The sequence below is a fragment of the Helianthus annuus genome, chromosome 17 (genome assembly GCF_002127325.2).
Source record: "Helianthus annuus cultivar XRQ/B chromosome 17, HanXRQr2.0-SUNRISE, whole genome shotgun sequence".
NCBI lineage: Eukaryota > Viridiplantae > Streptophyta > Magnoliopsida > Asterales > Asteraceae > Helianthus > Helianthus annuus.
Genome location: NC_035449.2, coordinates 11,944,537 through 11,960,393, shown reverse-complemented (window position 1 = coordinate 11,960,393; position 15,857 = coordinate 11,944,537). Strand labels below are relative to the sequence as shown.

The window sequence follows — 15,857 nt, the reverse complement described above, 5'->3', positions numbered from 1 at the left end:
GGGACTAGAAACTTTGTTTAAATGGGCCAAAACATGTCTAATTAATGGAAAGAAAGAAAAGAAGTTAAAGATGACGAAAAATTAGCCATTTTGAAAATTTGTAATTTGAGATTTGAGACATTGAATAACTACAACGATTATTAGTTGAAATTGATATATGAAACTGATTGCATCGCTGCTTTCGGATTTGGAATGAAGCGTGTGTGGATAATGTGGACTCCGGGAGTAAAATCCTAAATATTGGGACTAGAAACTTTGCTTAAATGGGTCAAAAAGTGAATTTCTAGAGTAAAATCTTAAATTGCGGGACTAGAAACTTTGTTTAAATGGGCCAAAATAGGTCTAATTAATGGAATAAAAGAAAAAAAGTTGGAGGCCCTTGTTATTTGGTGATCCTATGCCTTAACGTAGGTTTATAAACCCAACGGGTCTGCCCTATTTTTTCCAGACCCGTATATCGACTCTTAAGTTTTATGATTCACGCTAGTGGTGTTTATTGTTGGTTTCTTCATTTTTTAAGATTTTTTTAGTCAAAAGCGGAACCAACTCAAATTCATGCAATTCAAACCCGAACGGAAAAAACTGAAATTCGAATTCGGTTTTGACCAAAAAAAAAACAAAAAAATCTTTAAAAATTAAAACTTTATAAAAAAACTTAAAATAATATTAAATATTATTTATTGTTCAGGTTTTGTGAAACCAAAAACCGACTCAAAATCCAAATTTGTGATTTGGTTGGTTTTAATTAATTTACGTTTGATTTTAGGTTCGATCGATATTTAATCGAATAATGAACCCTCCCTAGTTGTAAGTTTGAATGTTTAATGTGAATGGCTCCGAATTAACGTTTGTTATTAACTAAACTGCGTTTTTGTTCAACCATAATAAAATTTCTGAGTTAATTACATAGTTAGTCCCTGTGGTTTGCACAAAGTAACATACTTAGGTACTAATAGTTTAAAATCACATTCTAGAGTATTAACTTTTCATTTTGTAACGTTTGGAGGTATTAACGTTATTTGTAGGTTTAAAATCACATTTTATTAGTACCTAAGTATGTTATTTAGTGCAAACCACAAGGACTAACTATGTTAATACCCTAGAAGTTAATACCTCCAAACTTTACAAAATGAAAAGTTAATACCCTAGAAGGTGATTTTAAACTATTAGTACCGAAGTATGTTATTTTGTGCATACCACAGGGACTAACTATGTAATTAACTCTAAAATTTCTTGATGTAACTAATTTTCTTATTACAATACTAATTCATTATGTTTTTAACGACAAATTTATTTTAATTCTTGATGTCTGTTGGACCTGAAACCAATATCTACCATTCCTAAAATCAAGTGTTTAAAACTTTGTCTTTGTTAATGGACCACCGTCCAATTAGTAATATTAATTCGTCATGTTTGTTTTTCTTCATATTTGACTATAAATATATTGATTGTTTTATTTTTTAAGAAAAAATAAATACAAAGAATAAATTCAAACCTATAAAGAAGAATAAGATGACTCGTGTATTTTGTTACATTTCATAAAACAAGAGAGTAAAGTCTATTCTGCATTCGCAAACTCGTAAATACCGATTAGTTCTCATTCTTTTCTTAAAAAGAAAAACATATATTGGAAGGTGAGTTCATCTTGCAAGTACAACTACCACTTTTTTTTGAATGACAATTTTGGATCACTGACGGACCACTTGAGTATTATCATGTTATCAGTTGAATCACCCGATTATATTCATCTCCACTAGGCATAATGCCTATACACCAATTCAGGAGGAAACCCAATAAATATGGGAAAAAAACCCTTGTGGGAATCGAACCCAGGACCTATTGGTCCCAAAGTCTTATCCCACCATTAAGATACCACTAAGCTATAAAGCCATAGACACAACTGCCACTTTTGATGTTATATCTTTTGGGGGGACGGTATGGTCTCGGTGAAGGTTGCGGGGTGTTGGGTTGCCGCGCGGGGAAGGGGCTGCCAGCTTCAAATAGGTGAGTGGGGAGTGGTGTTTGCGGTGAGTATAGAACGATGTGTGGGAAAAGAAGATAGAGAGGAGAGAGATGGTGAATGATGGGCCCCAACCCCTTTCAACCAATCATATTTTTTTTTAAATTCTTTACCACTCTCCATGAGTTTGACCATTGCCAATGATTAAGTGCAAAATGGGAAGTGTAATGTGGACTTGACATGATATGACATGATATTATTGGCTAGAAAATAACTTAAACACTCACCAGTGATTGATCACTCCCTCCACCCTTAGACAAACTCAAATAGTTAGGAATTATATGTTTAATGTAACAATCTGCACAAAAATTCATCTGGAATCTCACTAGTGTAAACGGTCCCTCGGTAATTTGTGGGGGAGTTTGGATGTTTCCCTCCTCACGATTCGTCAACGAAAGTCATCTTTTTTCTAGTTTTGGCTACATGTCGTTGATCCGTCCGGTAATTAAAAAAAAAAGAAGACCGGCTGATGGTTCTACTTTCACTTATTATCGTTGTGGGATTTGTCGTTGATATGTCGGTAAGTACTGATGGATTGCAGGCGCTAGTGATGTGTCGTTGGTGATGGTCAGTTTTCTAGTATTGTAGTGATCACTATCTACAAACACATAATAGAGACGATAATATGTTATATTATGAGTGGCTAAACCTTTCTAAAGGCATAATGTTGCACTTAAATTGAAATCTTTTTGAATTTCATTATTAACAACCCCAAGAACTATTAATATGGATAAACCGTAACATAGTTGAAGCGTGACTTATTGAGAACTCTTGATGTTCTAGGTATTTCTGGTTCAAATACTCAAAATGGCTAATAAGATTATTTGTTGACACTGTCGTAATTAGCTTTGTGGGCCGAGTGACAGACCCTAAATGCTACCATTTATGATACCAACAATCGTGTTATTTGTAAACTCTTGATCTTGATTTTCTTTAGAACGACTAATTCACACACTCATTAATCGTACCTAAATGTATATCTTTTGTTTACCATGGTACTACCATGCTAGAAGTCTTTAGTTCTTGTTCTTGATATGTGTAGAAAAATATAAGATCTATAAACATGAATATTGATTTGTAATTTTCAAAAACTATGTAGTGCTCCAGTGGTGGCCATGAGTATTTAAGGTCCATCTATGGTGGCGTGGGTGAGTTTTCCTCTATAGGTCTCAGGTTCAAGTCTGTGTGATAGGGGTTTCTTATTGAAGAGTTTAAATTTTGGATCTATTGTGCGAAGGGGCTCTCTAACGCGGACCTGGTTAAAACAACGTATGCTAGATCTCCCGACATTCGTAAATAATTCATAGTTTTCAAAAAAAAAAAAACTATGTAATTATTTATTACAAAGAATTATTTATATAGTCTAGAGTTAAATGTTAAATGATAAATCTTTAGTGTCTTCTATATTAAATTAAGCTACCCGTAATGCAATTGACTTAATGAAGGTAGGCCCACCGAGTTAACGGAGCGACTTAGGGAGGGATAAAGGAAGAATATCCAAAACGCCAACGTGTCAAACGATAATTATTGCTCTAATCGCAACCAAGTAAATCCCAAATAATTTCATTCTTACACCACTCCTAGTGGGTTTTTTTTTTTTTTTTTTTTTTTTGGAGGTTTTTTCCCAACAATAAACGCCCAAACATGCCTCAAAACCGCTACATGGGTTTTTTTTTTTTTTTTTTTTTAAGTTGGACTGTACTTTTTTAAACGCCTTCACCTGTTTCTTTGGTCAATAAGACTATTGCTAACGGTCAAAAATAATGGCTAGTTATTTTTTTTGTTTCACTTTTATATATATATACTTCTATTACACCTCATTTTATACAAAGCAAAAAACAAAAACCTACACATACAACCTCAAACTCTAAACCATTTTTATAAAAAATGGATTCCCCCACGTCCTCGTCTTTCGCTGCAAATTTTTATTACAAAGAGTTTTTAGCGGATTAGAGTGACTCGACCGATAAGGAGGTCGAGCAAGAGGCGGTTACGAGTGCGTGCGAACACGCGGCGCGGTATATAAAGCATTGTGGGGTGAGGCATTATACCACTACACCCGTTTTAAGATTGGTTGGGGCATTATACCACTACACACGTTTTAAGATAATACCCACATGTTGACTAGACCACCACATAACACAAAACACCCCTCACACTACATTGTCTTATTTAGTTGTGCATAAAAAAAACTATAAATTTCATTCTTATTTAGTTGTGCATAAAAAAACTATAAGAGCAATGTTTTAAAGTATGATTAGATTTAGAGAACACTCACAGTCTAGTTCCATCCTCTTTTTCTTATCTAAACTAAGGATGAGCAAATGGGGAGGGGGAGAGGGGAGAGCTATTTGATACAAAAATCTCATTTTGGACAAAAATATTAAACATGTCCAAAACTCAGAGACGATATTGGCAATTAACTCTTGTTTTATTTTTAATCTTAGAGGTAATTTAGTCATTTCTGACACACTTAACTAAGAAATTTAACACATGTTATTGATAAAGATCATCCGAGTTTAAAAATTACAATTACTAGGATCACCTATGTGATTATTGAAGTCTCGTAACCAACTTTGCAAAAATTGAAAACCACACGAACCAACAAGGCATTTAACCCTCTAATAATTAAATAGAGATAGAAATAGGAAATGGGATATACAAGGTTTTTAAATTTATTAAAAATGATTTTTATTTAATTTATGGAGATGAGAATGAAGATTCCATTCCGGATGTTATTATGGGGTAATGGAATGGATGAGGTAATGTAATGGACGAGGGAATGCAATGGATTATTACCATTCCATGTCTTGTTTGGTTACCATGTGTGAATGAAATAAATTATTATTGTGTATTGTTCGATAGGCAAGAAAAACAGAGTAATAAAATCAGCGGTGAATGGTGGTGGTGGTCGGTGGTAGTGATTGTGGGTGGTTATAGGTGTCGGTGGCGACGATGGGTGCGACGGTGACGATGGTGGCAGTGCGGCGGTGACGATGGTGGTGGGCGGTGGCGGCGAATGACGTTGGCGGTTGGTCGCAGCTATGGGTGATAACGGTGGCGAGTGGGTGGTGGCGACGGTGGTGGTGGCTGTCGGGGGTGAGGTGGTGGCGGGTGGCGGCGGTGGCTGTCGGGGTGAGGTGGTGCCGGGTGGCGGCGATGGCGTCGGTGGTGGGTGGTGGTGGTGGTGGGTTGTGGCGAAAGTGGTGGGTTGTTGTGTTGTTAATGAATGGTGCAAGAGGGGATGGAATGGAAAAAAACATGGGGGTGGAAGGAATGATTTTGAGGGAATGAAATGCCTCTTGGAATGGGTGATTCAATTCCACTGAACAATCAAACACATTTTTCTTCATTCCCCCGTAATCATCTATTTCATTCCACCTATTATTCCTGCATATCAATCACTACCTTACTAATTTAACAATTGTAAGATAGTGTTAACCGTTCTTTTTTATTGGAAAACCTAGTTTACTAGCACATAACATTTAATTTTGTTTTTTTTACTTCCACACAACATTTCGTACATTTCGAATATAAATTTGGAATATGCTTATTAGTATCTACGTTTTGATATAAACTTTATTCAAAACCGAGCCCCTCTACGTTTCAATATAAATTTATTCGAAACCAGTCGGGTAAAAAACTTCATTTTTTAACTCGGCTTTCGTGTTTTTAACGTTTAAGCAGTCGGGTAAAATATGATATATTTTTACTTCATTTTTTAACTCCGCTTTCGTGTTTTTAACGTTTATGCTTACAACGACATGGTATTTTATGATTTTCAAATACTCATTGCGACATGTTTTCGATATTCAAAACTGAAGCATAGAGTCCTCGCTATATTACACTTTCTTATTTATAAGAGTACTCTATTTATAGTTGTTAAATATGTATACTTGGTTTGCAGTAAAATATAATATCTTTAAAGTGTATTTGATCTAATAAACTTTGTATCGATCATCCATCTTTCCTTTTTTTTCATCTCTTCTCTTGTATGCATTTCGTATGTCTACATTATTCTTACACATGTACTTTATTTTCTCTATATATGTGCAAAGTGTGCATTTTTTAAGTAAAGCATGACACTCTAAATATTTTTTAAGTGACATTGAACATAACATGGGCTGATTCAAATCAGAGGTGCTCAGGATGCCTCACAATTTTTTTGGCAAAGTGTATTTTTTTTCTCTAACCTTTGAATGTATGATAAAAAGAATATATCTATTTTTTTTTTTGTTTTATGAATGTACATTAAAAAATCATGATACCTCTGAATTTTTCTATAGATCTATCACTGGAACATAAAATAGCTATGTAAAAGTTGTTCATGAACTTTTATGAATTACGAACAAAATATTATTTAGCGTAGACAATGTCATAAATACACATAAACTAATATTTATATGGTTTCCACTAAAAAATAAGATAAGATTGTTATAAAATGATCTACTTGACATTACACTTTCTGTTCAAAAAAAGAAAAAAAAACCTTGACATTACACTTAGGGTATAAGGAGTGGTTAAACAGGTTAGAGTGGCAAAACATTGAACCGACCAATCAGAGCGTGCCATGTCAATTAGGCAAAAGTGTTTAAACTTTGGTGAAAAATGTTGGCAATGGTTTAAACACTTGGTGAAGTGGTAAACTATTTTTAAAAAAAAAAAGGAAAAAGGTGTGATTGGTTGAGATTGGAATGGACCCCACCCCACACCCCCCTCTCTCTCTCCCCTTCCTCCTTCCCCGCGTCGGTAATCCATCACCGCACACCCCCCCCTTTTTCGGTAAACTGAAAGCGGTAACACCTTGGCAATGGTTTACCGATCGGTAAACATTGTTTGCCGTGAATGATGTTTTCCCACACCGTATCCCCTTAAGCATTGGATACTAACCCAACAATTATATTGAGACTGAAAATATGACCTTAACCACATCGAATAAGAAACAAACATCATTTATGATCGTGCCTTTTGTTTCAACTTTAACATCATTTATTTTGTCTTTTCATAAAAATTGTCAACACCAACTAATTAAGTCACCAATTTAAACTCAGTGACTAAATATATTCATTTAAGAAAACAAATCTCAAAATACACCCATTTATAAAGTATATTAAAGCAAAACATTCTTATATCACTTGGCTTGTTAGTGTATTGCTTCTACTAAGGGCTGTTTGGTAGTCTCTTAATGGTCATTTAGAGGCTATCTCTTAATGGTTTAAAACCTCTGAATGAATAAGAGGTAACCTCAAGTCTGAATGGTTAAAAAGTAACCTCTGAATGGTAAATCATCACATGTCACATTCTTCTAATTTCTCATTGGTAAAATTTTTAATGGTTCCATTAAGAGATAGCCTCTTAATGACCATTTAGAGGCTACCAAACAGCCACTAAAGCTTTAAATTGCCAAACACTAATTTATATAACCCCTCCTTACACAGACAAAGAGAGAAACAAGATCTACATAGTTAGCTGATGTCAACTGCTACATCATTAAAAATGTCATGTCAGCTACCACATCATCTGCCATGTCATAAAAAATATCACGACAGTCACCACATCAACTGGTACGTCATAAAAAATGTCACATAGGCCATCTGTCATGTCATAAAAAAATGCTACATAGTCCATTATGGATGAATTCAGTTTCGCCGTTGAAAAAAAAAAAGAATTCAGTTTCAATTAATAGCCATTTATTGAATCGAAGTATTTAATAATAGTTTTTATTATCAAAATTAATGTCCAAACGCAGCAGGAATAGGAGTTGGGTTGCTTTGGCAACTTGTGTATTATAGTTGTTTTGCTTAAACGTGTTGGACTCGTGTTCCACTTTTGACATTCGAATGGAAACTGATCCGTCTTATTTCATGTTGTGAAGTCATAAAACTTGTGCATAATATTATTATTATTATTATTATTATTATTATTATTATTATTATTATTATTATTATTATTATTATTATTATTATTATTATTATTATTTTATTTAACTATCTACGTGTTGTGAAGTCATAAAACTTGTGCATATTATTGTTACTAGGTTAGAACCCCGTGTATTACACGGGTTGAATACATATAATTTTATATACTAACGGCAATAAAATAGTTACATCTTTTAAAAACTGGTGTATTGCACGATTTGAATAAAAACATGTCTTACACGAATAATGTAATCTGTTAAAACATTTAGTCATCAAAATGTGTTTACTAACAAAAGGAACTTTGAGGTACTAATTACTTATTGTAACATCTCACTTTATTTTTTATTAGGTTAGAGAGCTGTGTATTACATGGTTTATAATATTTTACTTTGTTTTTTTATTTATTATTAGATTAGAAACTTACGTATTACCTGATGTTGGATAATCAGCAGAAAAAAACAAAAGAAATATTTTTTTTAAATATTAAATATACAAGAGATAAGCTGGATATTATGATTTAATATTATTATTTTATTGGAGTGTAAAACGGGATAATGAGATCCTTTATTAGAAATATGATCCTAAATATACCATGTATAAAAAAATATATATGTTCTACATGTATTGAATAAATCCTTTTAACAAAACAGTTTATTAAAATAAATATTTTTATTTTAATATGTAATTATCAGTTATCCTTATCTTTATCGTCAAATACAAAAACAATTAAAACTACCAATTAAATAAAATCTTTATCTTTATAAATATTTAAAACGCTAATATATTTTTTTTAGATTTTAATAATTAATGTTGGTGCACTACATCTGTCGACTTCGTCTTGTATCGAGTCTTACATTGTTTTGTATAGATTAGTGCGCGTTTTACTAGAAAACTGGAGAGTATTTGTGTTTTGGTAGTTAGGACACGATCCTACAATTAATATATTTTGAGGTACTAATTACTTATTGTAACATCTCACTTTATTTTTTATTAGGTTAGAGAGCTGTGTATTACATGGTTTATAATATTTTACTTTGTTTTTTTATTTATTATTAGATTAGAAACTTACGTATTACCTGATGTTGGATAATCAGCAGAAAAAAACAAAAGAAATGTTTTTTTTTAAATATTAAATATACAAGAGATAAGCTGGATATTATGATTTAATATTATTATTTTATTGGAGTGTAAAACGGGATAATGAGATCCTTTATTAGAAATATGATCCTAAATATACCATGTATAAAAAAATATATATGTTCTACATGTATTGAATAAATCCTTTTAACAAAACAGTTGATTAAAATAAATATTTTTATTTTAATATGTAATTATCAGTTATCCTTATCTTTATCGTCAAATACAAAAACAATTAAAACTACCAATTAAATAAAATCTTTATCTTTATAAATATTTAAAACGCTAATATATTTTTTTAGATTTTAATAATTAATGTTGGTGCACTACATCTGTCGACTTCGTCTTGTATCGAGTCTTACATTGTTTTGTATAGATTAGTGCGCGTTTTACGAGAAAACTGGAGAGTATTTGTGTTTTGGTAGTTAGGACACGATCCTACAATTAATATATGATTATAATAATTAATATATTATTATCAATTATCTTTGTCTTTATCATTAAAATCTCTTCTAAAAATTTTAAATTTAATATTATCAATAATTGTTTTTCCATAATAAATATCTAGAAAAAATAATTAAGACTGACTCATAGAACGCCATGTGTCCCTAACATGGTTTCTTTTATTATATGTATAGATTGGAGTAAACTGCAACTTTATCCTCTGAGGTTTAGGTCATTGGAGTAAATTGCGACATAACATCAACGTTGGGGGGGGGGTGTAAATTGCAATTATTTCGCTAGGTGGAGTCAGTGTGCCATTTGACCTAAACCCCAAGGGGTAAAATTGCAGTTTACTCTAATAATTATTATTATTATATTAAAATAATAAAGGTATTGAAAAATATATATATGATTAAAATATATTAAAAACACTATTTATTTCATTTGCTTTATTAATATAAAGTAACAATAGTAATTATTATTATTATATTTAAAATAATAAACGTATTAAAAATATATATATGATTAAAAACACTATTCATTTCATTTGCTTTATTAATAAATAATAAATAAATAAATAGTAAAGTAATAGTAATAGTAATAGTAATAGTAATAGTAATAGTAATAATTATTATTATTATTGTTATAGTTGTTATTATTATTATTACTAGTGGGGTTTCTCCTCGCTTCGCGGCTAGACTTTAGCCGACATCGATTTGTTTCGTTATGATACAAGTACGTGCTACAACAAAGGAAAAAGAATCCAAAAATAAAGTCGAGATATACCCTCGTCACGTGTTATACGTTAATAGAAAATAATAAAAACGAATACCGGTTTCGGTAATATTATCAGTACCAATGTTGCACAATCCAATGTGTTTCGGTTTGTCGTTAGTCACGGTATCGATACAATAGTGACGCTCATATAGTTTACGATACAAAAGTATATTTTACCTCGGGTACAACTTCTTTATATATATATATATATATATATAATGTGTAGGAAAAAGTATTAAACAAAAATATGAACCTTATATGTTTTTGTATTGTTTAGATACAATTCAAATAACCTCATAATTATTTAATATCTTATTTATTTTTATGCTAAGCCACTTATTTTTGTTGTTTGACGATTGGTAACTTGTTATTAACTTATTTCAGTGCAACTGATTAAAAGATATATAGGAAAAAAACTTTTAAATTAAGGGTCTTAATAACTTCTTCTTTTATATATGCTAGTATTTAGGACCCATGTTTCGCTACGGGGCCGTTAAACAAAGCAAAGGTAGACGTAATAACGTTGAACCACGCACGCATGTTGTGACGTGTTAACTCTTAAAAAACTAACATAAAACTTAAAACATATAAAAGAATAACTAAGTTGACTTAGGATCCGCGTGTTGCAATGAGGCAATTGATGCGCAAAAACACAACCGTAAAAATGTTAACCTACACGCACATGTTACAACATCTTAATTGGCAAATTTATACCCACTTACTCGAGATAAAAATCCCCTACATTGGAAAATGAAATGAAAAAAGCTAAAAAGATTTTAACTGAAAATAACAACAGTAAAATAATAGTCAAACTCATTTTCATAAGAGTAAATTTCATTTTTTATCCTTTATGTATTATCTGAATTTTGAAACGTGTCCTTTAAAAGTTTTAATTTCATTTTATGTCCAAAAAAACACATGTTTTATATCACTTTAAGTCCTTTATACCAAACCGAGTTAAATTACTCAGTTAGGTTTTATTTAAGGCAATGACAAAAATAGTATTTTATAAATAAATTCCTAAAATTTAGAGCACAAATTGCTATAGCTTTAAACTCATCTTGAAACTTCTATCTGTCTTATCATAGTCATCTTCTTTCCAAGGTCCAATCCAAAACCAGACTCTCACATAGTCTCACGTTCCTTACTCTATCTCTCTCTACAAATCACCACACTAACCCCCACCCCCTAATCTAATGGTAGAAGCCTAGTCCTGGACCACTCGCCGGAGCAGCAACCCGAGGCTCGAAACCTCCATCGACATCCCCTCCACCCCCACCGGCGAACTCCGTTACCGCCCCACCAACAACTTATTCAACCCATCCTTTATCTTTCCGACAATCATAACCGCTCTTATTATAGCATCATGGCACTTCTCCAACATCGGTGTCCTTCTCCTCAATAAATACCTCCTCAGCTTCTATGGTTACAAGTACCCTATCTTCCTCACCATGTTCCACATGTTTGCCTGCTCTTTCTACAGCTTACTAGCAATCCGCTGGTTCCAAGTTGTTCCATTCCAACAATTATTATCACGGAGACAGTTTTTCAAAATCCTCGCGTTATCAGGTATATTTTGTTTCTCAGTAGTGTGTGGGAACACCAAACTGAGTTAAATTACATGTTTCCGGTTACCGAGTCGATGGTTAGGGTTTTGGACTTGCAGCTTTTGCAAGAACTCATTGATTTGAAACTGATTTAGGTGTCAATTTTGCGATCAAAGGGTACCTTGTTTCACCCCTTTGACCGAACCGACTTCAGGGATGCACACTTAGAGAGAAAGAGAGAGTACCCTGTTTCACCCCTTTGAAGAGAGATAGGTTTTTTATTTTAGATGTGGGATTTTTTTAAGGGAGAGAACCATGGGAGAGATGTGATGATTGATGGACAGAGAGTGTGTTCTTGATCGTGGTTATTTATGGCAGAAAATGTAGAAACAAAATAACTAAGGTGGAATACCAATAATACCCTTGCCTAGGGCTGGCATATCATGTATACCTGTACACGACAATACACGAACACGATAACACACGATACACGAAATCCCATACACGAACACGACACGATAAGGTTTCGTGTCCAGGCTTTCATACACGAACACGAAATATTTTTTAACAGGTATACACGATAATTACCTGTTAATACCTGTTTACGAATGTTTCAATAATTACATATCTAGGAACCTGTTTAGTAAATCAAAAGTTCACAATAGGCTTAATTAATGCATAAACGCAAGTTCACAGGGGTCTTTCTTCTCAATTCAAAGTTCACATGGGTCTTTCTTCTCGACGGCCGGTGGTTGGGGTGGTGTCACTAGGAGTGGGGCTAGAGAAGGGAAGAATTACGGTTTTCATAATATGTCCATTGGAATGGGAACGTGTCAGAATGGTTAGGGAAACTAGAGAGATAAGTAATAAGATCAAGTTTTCAAATCACATGGTCCCACTAAATTATATTTTTTATTATATTAAAATTGTTAACATGTATTAACAGGCAAATAAGTATTTTATCTGTTTAAACACAAAAATTAACAGTTATTTTCGTGTTTACATGTCTAGTACATGTTAGATGTTTAGTACGAATGAAACAAATCTTTCATGAATAAATTCGATCAATGGGATCTTATTATGATTTGGTAATACATATCGGATATATTTAAGATCTATAAAAAGTGAATCATGTTCATTTGACCCTAAGTAAAGACTACATTAATATATATACTATTTAAAACCCATTTAACAACTTTTGCACTTTTGGCACATGGTAGACCACTAGACGGTCTAAACCACCGATCACTATATGTGAATAAGCTTTTCTAACCTGCATAAAGTTCCGCATAAAGTTCCATGGACGACATCAATGTAGCTTCGAGAGATCCTCTATAGTTGAATTCTATGAAACTCTTTCAACTCCGATAACAATAGGCATAATATATTACTTATGTATCCTTGCACAACTAAACAAACATTAGCCACGCCGCAGAGAGGTCTCTCTACAACCTAATTCCAATGAGACAATCTGTGTGTATGTATGCCGTATCATGTGAGAGAGATTAAACGTAATGATTACAATGTAATCCTTCCCTGTATCTTAGATGACGTACATTTACTATTGAGAAGCCTAGAGTGGTTATGTGGCATGACATGTTGTCCCGGCATCCTAGTCAAATATTGTTACGTGGTTGTTCAAGAATGGTTAATTTGTTATCGATGATCCCCGGTTTCTTAACGTGTTTGTGACCCCGTTGATATGAACCGTTCCTTCAGTAAGCAAAACCACTATTATTCTTTGTGAATCATGTTTTGACCAAACATAACAATCATCATTCTTTCCCAACCATATTCACCGAACTGAACAAATAGGGGTGTTACCCCTTCAAGTCTTCAACACGTGTTCCATTTGAAACATGACTGAAATCATTTATGCGTGACCCCTAAATAACTAGGAGTGTAATTCATGTCGCTTTAAAGTGTTTAGTTGTTAACCCAAATACGACTCATAAATTTATTCATGTCAAAAGAATTTATTATTTAAAAAAAATATGTTCTTGCTTTTTTTAACATTTTTCTATTTTTAAGTTTTTTTCTTAATTTTTTGGATTTTGTATTTGTAACGCCCTAACACGTAATTGACGAAAGTCGCAGCGGAAGTCCTTGTCATAAAATTTCTTACATTATAAACCATGCTTCTTGCTTGAAATTTCACTTTTTAAAATAACTCTTTTATATTAAATACAACAAGCTGACTCAATAATAAAATAATTGATAGCTTATGTACAATAAATTACATCCTCAGACAGCCCCGTACAATTCCTCAAGTGACTCGATCCTTGATCTATATTCCTTGATGATCCTCCGTGACACGTACCACCTGCATTCACCACATACATTCAGAACATTAGCACACAATGTATAAACATGATCATTCACATACGCTTCACTTCTCGATCTTTATCAAATTTCAAGCATTCCGTCTGCGTATCCATTTCCTGGCGAGGCTACATAAATGTACCTGCATTACTTATCATTCTCAAGGTACACCAATATTAACGTTAGTCCTCAACGTGTCTAAATCATCCACATATATGTACTTACATACCCACATGCCTACACATCTGCAAACGTACATACACTCGTACATATCATAAAGCATAACTACTTATCCCACCACATGCGTACTTTTAGAGTTATAAATAAACATATATATATATCTACACACCTACTTACATAACTTCTACATACATATATAAATACATACGAACAACAAACTTGCTTATCCACATATGTGCATCCCTATATGCTCATAAGAAACTTACAAATCATCGGGATGCGTTACGGATCGCTTAGAAATACAAAATTAAGCAAAACGGAGAAGTGGGCTAAACAGCCCGTCGGCGACGGGGTGGGGACCCGTCGGCGACGGCTTCTTAAAACATCCGTCGCCCAAATTTTCCGTAGGCAGATAGATAGGCCGTCGGCCAAGATCCAATTCCCACATGCCGTCGGCGACGGCCCTTCTGGGCGTCGGCGACGGCTCCTCGTTTATTCATTTTCCTGCTGTGTTGTTTCATCGTTCGCATAATACTAAAATTCGCATAACTTTCAACCCGTTTACCCGTTTAACCTCCCGTTCCTTTCTACATGCTTGTAAATTCACCATTTATCATAAGAACCTAAAATCCCATATCCGGATTAAGGAAATTCTTAACTTACACTATCGGCTTATTATTCACTTATGAATTATTTGACCCGTTATGGGTATTTACACATTAAAAAGTCTATAACATACAAAACCTTATACTTCACTTTCATACTAGACAAAGACATTACTCTAATCGAATAGCTCACTTCCAAATGACTTTTAAGGTCGTTTACCCGAAATCCCCACCAAGAGCGTTTTTGTTAACTTTGCCCCATTATTAACAACAAGCACTACCTTGCATAAGCAACCAATCCTACTACCTAGTTACGCTTCCTAATCACGCATGCCTTGCTCGGATCAAAGCTGAGATCCGTTTAATACTTCATCAATATCATACCATTTGTTCCTATTCGACCTCAATTACCATACCAAGTTAAGTTGCATATAACCTTACATAAATAACTAAGAAGTGATTACGGAATCACTTACCTTGAGCGTCCATTTTCGCATTGGCTTCCTTGTCCCCTCTTGACCCGTTAGTCTTTCGTGCTTGAGTCCACGTCCACATGATCCCTAATGCTTTCATGTTACCGCAATCACATCCTTGTTAGTGTACACGATTTCACATATAATGATCATATCAAAAGTGCAACTCACATTTGACTTTCATGGTCAAGTCTAATAAACATAAAGCATACATCCAAAACCACATCTTTTAGACTCATGCAATCCATCATGTTAATGCATAAAACACATATTAATTTAGCACCTACCATACGACACTATGTACATTTCGTACTTATGATGCTAGAGTACTTACAACCACATGATCACATAATCATACTCGCATACACATTTGCTTACATATACTTTCACATATCATGCACCTTCGCTCTTAATTACCTTGATTCAAGCATATC

The 15,857-nt window shown here is 33.4% G+C and overlaps 1 long non-coding RNA gene across 1 annotated transcript; it reads right to left on the bottom strand.

Annotated features, from left to right (window-relative positions):
• Nucleotides 1-14,001: 14,001 nt before the first annotated feature.
• LOC118489096 lies at nt 14,002-15,564 on the bottom strand. Its single transcript, XR_004886185.1, has 2 exons — nt 15,427-15,564; nt 14,002-14,166 (listed from the first exon to the last, which is right to left on the bottom strand). It is a non-coding gene; the product is annotated as an uncharacterized LOC118489096 (long non-coding RNA).
• Nucleotides 15,565-15,857: the final 293 nt, after the last annotated feature.